Source organism: Rhinoderma darwinii, chromosome 5 (genome assembly GCF_050947455.1).
Source record: "Rhinoderma darwinii isolate aRhiDar2 chromosome 5, aRhiDar2.hap1, whole genome shotgun sequence".
Taxonomy (NCBI): Eukaryota; Metazoa; Chordata; class Amphibia; order Anura; family Rhinodermatidae; genus Rhinoderma; species Rhinoderma darwinii.
The window spans coordinates 71,409,926-71,417,148 of NC_134691.1; positions in this window are offsets into that span (position 1 = coordinate 71,409,926).

Consider the following 7,223-nt stretch of genomic DNA (forward strand, 5'->3'; position numbering starts at 1 on the left):
AGGGCTGAAGGATTAGATGGTGCTGGTGACCCAGAATATAGGCTGAAATACTGCCGTTGCTTTATCCTCTTCCCCTGCATGCATTCTGGGCCCTAATTACCAAGCAATGTTTTTAGTTTTTCCATGGCCAGATTCAAAGAGCTATAACTTTTTTATTTTCATGTGGACATGGCTGTATGAGGACTTGTTTTTTGCGGGATAAGTTGTATTTTTTAATGGTACCATTTTGGGGTATGTAGAATTTTTTTATTAACTTTTATTTACTTTTTTGGGGGGGATATAAAAAACCCCCAGCAATTTAGCCATTGTTCTATGCATTTTTCATTTACGCCATTTATTGTGCGGCAGAAATAACATGCTACCTTTATTCTATGGGTCGGTATGATTACGGCGATACCAAATATGCATAGTTCTTTTATGTTTTACTACTTTTTCAGAATAAAAACACTTTTGAACTAAAATTATTTTATTTTGCATCGCCACTTTCCAAGAGCCATAACTTTTTTATTTTTCCGTCAATGTCGCCATAGCTTGTTTTTTTGCGGGACTTCATTGCTACCATTTTGGTGTACATGGGACTTATTGATTAATCTTTTATTATTATTATTATTTCGGGGGGAATTGGAAAAAATAGCAATTTTGCTGTTGTTTTTTGTGTTTTTTTTACGACGTTCACCTTGCGGTTTAAATAATATGCTAACTTTATTTTTTGGGTCATTATGATTGCGGGGATACCATATATGTGTAGTTTTTTTTTTTTAATAGGAACAAAATGGTTGTATTTTTTTTATGTGTACCTTTTTATACATTTTTATTTTGCATTTTTTATTTTTTCATACCCACTCGGAGACTTTACTATGCGATCTTTAGATCGCAGCTATAATGCTTTGGTATTCTTTGTATACCAGAGCATTACTGCCTGTCAGTGTAAAACTAATAGGTATATAGCCAGGGCAGACCTGGGGGCCTTTGTTAGGCCCCTGCCTGCCAAGGCACCCCATCGGATGCCCGAAATTGTGGGCCGCCGATGGGTGACAGAGGGAGCTCCCTCCCTCTGTAAATAACTCAAATGCAGCAGTCGCTAAACTTCGATCGCTACTGTTGGAGCAGGAGCCCGGCTGTCATCAGACAATTAAGTTCCGGCTCCAGCCTGCATGGGACACCCATGCAGGTCATTGATTAGGCCGCCGTGAAAAGGCGATGGCCTAGAATAAAGCCCATTAATGACTGCTGTGAAAAGGCGTATCGGCGGTTATTAAGGGGTTAAAGGAGAATGATACCACATGACTAAATGATTTACTCACGCAATAAACTGAGTCATTCCTCAGACTATAACATTAAAAGGAAAGTGCTCAGGATACCATACGCAGCACTGTGTATCGGCCCTGGCAAAAGAAGGCAGTGGAAAGCACCAGGGGATCATTGCTACAACATTGTCATTTAAGCTGTGCTAATATAGTACAATTCACCTAGATGAGTGAGCTTCCATTTGTTTGACAAACATCACAATCCATTCACTGTTGTTATGAGACTTCTACCCTAGTGACTGCCATCTCTTTTTTTATTTTTCTAATTTGTTCATGAAAACTATTTTGTCCGCTCTTCAATCATTGTGATGGAAACAGTTAAAATGCCTGTGAAGGAAATTTCTGTAAATTAACAATAATAAGATTAGTAAGCAAATCCTGGTTGTGTCACACTCTATATCAATGCAACCCATGTGTTTATTTTGGCAGAGATGTGCCAAGTTCTCTATCCAATGTTGGATCCCAGGGATTTGGTGGATTATTCTAAAAGGTGACTATTTTTATATTGGAAAACAAGAAGATATTTCATGACATTCTATTCACTATTATGTGTCTCTTTAATAGATTGCAAGTAATGGAAAAGAAACAGTGATCCAGCACCAAGTAATTTAAAAGGAAACAAGGTTCCAATTATATTTCAAGACTTCTTAAAAAATTCCAAATGCAAGGGTGGTTAGCAATATTAGATTGTGCCTACGCGTTTCGGACAGCGTTGTGTCCTTATTTATGGCTTATCATAGATTGTTAGATTGTCTGATTTTGATACTACTTTTGGCTTAGAAGGGTTCCCCAAAAATAGAGTGATCACAGGATGCCTAGCTTTGATAAGCTGGCAATACTTGGTAAAAAGTGTTCAATTGTTCTGCAGCACCACCACAGGGGAAAAGAAGCATTACACAATGATTATTGAAATCAGATGTGCTGGGTCCTCCAGAGAGAGACATTTTCTTTCTAGCCACTCTCCACTAAAGCTTGATGGAGGTCTTAAGTAATTGGACTCCTCCTCTTATAACTCAGAATTCCCTAATAGTTTATTTGAAAAAAAAAATAATTAAACCAGATACCTAATTTCATTTTCTTTTTTTATAAAATTCTAAGGTGGTAAACGAGACAGGTCACTGATTTTTATGGCAAAAAAATACATTTATTGTAATTATATTAATCAGAATTTGGATTTAATGAGTAGTTAGCTGATGCATGGAAGAAAATTAACTCTGTACATTAATAACTACCTATAAATGTGTGATTTAAGCTTATATTTCCGTAATAATACAGAATCATGTACTCCCCAAATGAATAGAAAAAAATTTGCCTGGACTTTTTCCACATTGAATCATAATAATGCACATAGTCATGCTATTTGGGAGACCTGTGCCTGCACAATATACACTGTGTAATACATTTTTAGAAATATATTAAACACTGAGAAATACAAGCACAGAACATGTTTCTATCAGTATTAATTCTTGCCAAATGCAAAGGCTGTTTGGTTACTTAACTAGGAAATAAGGGCAACTAAAAGTTAAGTATACAACTTATATTTGTTGCTCAGGAACCAAGTTAAAATTTTAAAAAGCAATTGGGGGACAAGGAGTAATGTAAAGCTTTCATACTGCTGCAATATACTGTATATAGTTCGTTTTTATTAATCCCGTGTTTATGCAGGACAATGGAAAAATATTAATAACTTTTTTTAAATAGTTGGCAACATATTCTGCAATGCTTTACAATCAGATGAAGCAATAACCATACACAATAACATGTTGAAAAACATACAGATATTTGACAAGGAAAAGAAGCCAATAGAACGTTCAGTGCTTAAGATGCCAGAGTGAGGCCCCATGCACACGAATGTATTTTTTTCCTCCCGTAAAAAGTGGTGTAAATATGGATCCTTTGTCACACGTAATCGACCCGTATTTCACCAGTATTTATTGTTGTCATCAGTATTCCACCTGTATTTACGGACCCGTTTTCTCTGCACTAATCGGCAGCCCCTTCTCTCTATCAGTGCTGGATAGAGAGAAGGGCAAGCCCTGGGCAGAGTTTCCACAGCGATTGAAAGTAAAAGAAGTTCATACGTACCCCGGCCATTGTCTTGGTGACGCGTCCCACTTTTGACATCCAGTCCGACCTCCCTGGATGATGCGGCAGTCCATGTGACCGCTGCAGCCTGTGATAGACCTGTGATTTGCCTGTGAATAGCTGCAGCAGTCACATGGGATGAAACGTCATCCCGGGAGGCCGGACTGGAGAAAGAAGCAGGGAGTTTTGGGTAAGTTAACTTTTAATACTATTAACTAGAGCAGTAGTCACTGTCCCGGGTCCTGAAAGAGTTACTGCCGATCAGTTAACTCTTTCAGCACCCTGGACAGTGACTATCCCCAGACGTAGCCTTGCTACGCTCCCGCAATTATGGGTGCACACACATAGCCACCCGTAATTACGGGAGCCCCATAGGCTTCTATGGACCTGCCCGTACCGTAATTACGGCCTGAAATAGGACATGTTCCATATTTTTCAATGGCCCGGGCACCTTCCCGTAGGCAAACAGGAAGGTACCCGTGGCCAATAGAAGGGCGTTTTTTACGTTCGTGTGCATGAGGCCTTATAATGTTTTTACGGGCTGTAAAAAAACACATGTAGAGATGACTGGTAATATTCAGAGTGAGTTGGCAGGAAAGAGTAGTAGAACGTTACCTTTGCTGTACCTTTAAAACACTACCAATGGGTACAATTCATTTCAATGGCACACAACAGCAGAACTAACAGGACATGTTCATGATGAAGTGCCCATCTTGAATGGGAACCAAAACTGCTGGGGAGTAGCTACAAGGAGTGCAGATATCGTAGTGATCCTGGATCTTGGTGCCTTATGGTGCCCAAAGACTCCTCTGCCATGTATGAAGACACTAGTAATTTAAATGTTGCATGATAGATGAGGGGCCTGGTTACAAATTTTACATTAGGGCAAGTTACATAGTTACATAGTTTGTACGGTTCAAAAACGACACATGTCCATCAAGTTCAACCAAGGGATGGGAGAAGGGAAACATTTATACAAATAGGAGCTAATATTTTTTTGTTCTAGGAAATTATCTAAGCCTTTTTTAAAGCCATCTACTGTGTCCCTGCTGTGACCAGCTCCTGCGGTAGGCTATTCCATAGATTCACAGTTCTCACAGTAAAGAAGGCTTGTCACCTCTGCAGGTTGAATCTTTTTTCCTCCAGACAGAGGGAGTGCCCCCTTGTTTTTTGAGGGGGTTTTACATGGAACAGGATTTCACCATATTTTTTGTATGCGCCATTCATGTATTTATATAAGTTAATTATGTCCCCCCCCCCCTTAGTCGTCTCTTTTCAAGGCTAAATAAGTTTAATTCTTTTAATCTTTCCTCTTAACTTAGATTCTCCATGCCCCTTGTTAGCTTTGTTGCTCTTTTTTGTATTTTTTCCAACTCCAGGGGATACTTTTTCTGAACTGGAGCCCAGCACAGAAGTTATGCCTCTGCAGAACGGGACTGTTGTTAGGAATGTGGAGCAGGCAAGAGAGACAATAAGTTTTTGGATGTTCCTATGTTCCTCCCATATGTACAGATGTGTCCACCCTTACCTTTGCTAAAATTTGGTTAATTTTTCATGAAACCATTTAAATATAATATCGCACATGCTAGCAAAACGCTTGACAGACTGCAAGTCACATAACAACCACTGGGTGGCCAAACATAGACACATGTAGCATAGACATCTCGTGACAGAGTATCGTGAAATTGTTTTTGTTTTCAAAGCTGGTCATCTCACTCACACCACTCATTTCAGGATATGTTGAGATAAGAGGAAAGGTAGGACAGATCTGTATGTAAACACTGCCCAAACCTCTATTCCACATATCTGCAGAAGCCAAGGTTCCAAGAGCTGTAGTTAAAGCATTATGTGTGTTCTGGTATTTTAGTTATACTATACATTTTTTATATAAAGCTACAGAGCTTCTCAAAAACCTGCCATAACACAGTTTTATATTATAAACACTTCTAGCTCTTTTTTACGTAATTTTTTAATGACCCTCCTTCTAACTACCTTCCTTTCCTCCGATCTTATGAAATGATAAGGAGCAATCTTGCTGCCTTCTAATCATGGGTGGGTCCTCTGTGTGTTCATCTATGATAGAGATACTGAGGCAGATTTATCAATTTGTTTTTGCGTAAATGCATTGAAAAATATGACGTTCGACCCTAACCATATATTAATGAAACCTCTGTGTGGAGGGGCTTTAGAGTCCTGCCGAGCGCTACTTATTTATCACAATTTTCGAACAATTTTCCACTTGGGAAAAAAATGCCGGGTCTGACCTGACATTCTTTTTTCGATTTATCAACAGTCTCTCCAACTGAGTTTTTTTATACAGTATGTATGTTATGGTCACCAATCCTGGGGAGAAGGTAACCATTAGAAGACAAAGAAGGGGTATCTGAGGGGTAAATGAACAGCAGCAGGTTAGATTACAGAAAAGTGGTTTTGTAAGTGGAGTTTGGTTTCAAGTGAAGAGCTTGCTGGTAAAAATGAAAAGAACTAAGGTGAAACAAATTTATCTTAAAATTTGAATTTTACTATTGAAGAACACTGAGGCTTGCCCTTGTTATATGGAATAGACAAAGCTATATTCATGCTATTGGGAAGTAATAAATAATAAAAACAACCATTGCATTTTACCAGCATCCAAGGTAAGGAAAGGATTGCAGTGGATCTCCTTCTCCTCCAATTTACAGCAATAAATGTCAATCTTCACGGTTTGATGTCTTCAAATATCCAGTCTTGTATGGTATTATACAACGTGTATACAATAAAATTGTCACGTCTAAACATTTGCCCTACACCAGTGCACAAAATACATGAAAGAACACTGTACCTATTTTCAGAAATGCTTTTACATAATAGCTAGCTATTCTAGCCAAGTAGACATGAAATAAAAAAAACTCTAATGAAAAAAATGTAAACATTCTACATGGTCTGTTTAATCTTAAGCTTTTCAACATGAATGTGAACATCAACCACATATAAACACATACCCAACAATAACAGAAAGCGTCATAACCACATATATAGCAAATGATTAAACTACATTTTCAGTCATTCATTTACTTGTTACTCCTTGTTGAAACGTTTCCTCCACTCTTCAATTTTTAATTCTTCAAGGGTATAATTATACAAATTGACGGATCATTTTTGACGTGAGGAAGGGCTTGTAATTTAGGGAACCTTTGGCCCTACTCACTGGGAGCAGGTTATTTCTGGGAAGGAAATCCTGCTCTGATTTTCTAGTAGTGAACATCACAATTAATTTGTCAGACAGTGGCATAATTGGCATTTATTCACTTACCTTTTCAATGTCTGTTCATGGCATTTACATCACTGTGTTATGCGTTCAATTATTGTTGATTGACAATACCAGCTCAGTTTTATTATTTCTGAACATTCAAAAATTTTTACTTTAAAATACAATCAGCACTCTCTGATTAATTCCAATTTAATGTTACCCCAGGGATTAATGAGTTCTCACTCTGGATCTCCCACAAAGCCTACATAAGGGGGACCTTTATCCAACTAGGTAGTAGACTTAAGAAACAAAGATACAAAGCTATTTGGGACACTTCAGACAAAATCCAAAACTTAGAGCTACAGAATAAACCCCAATACTTCTTCCATATCTATACTGAATTGACCAACTCTAGACTCCATTTGAGGAACTTACTTCTCCAAAAGCGCAACAAAGCTTTTAAAATACTGAAAACACGATTTTATTCCCAAGATAACAAATTCGGGGCGCTACTCGCTAAAAAACTCAAATCTCAAACACAAAGATCCAGAATACCACAAATGAAACACCTTTTCACCCCTCCTCCAATTATATTACTAGGG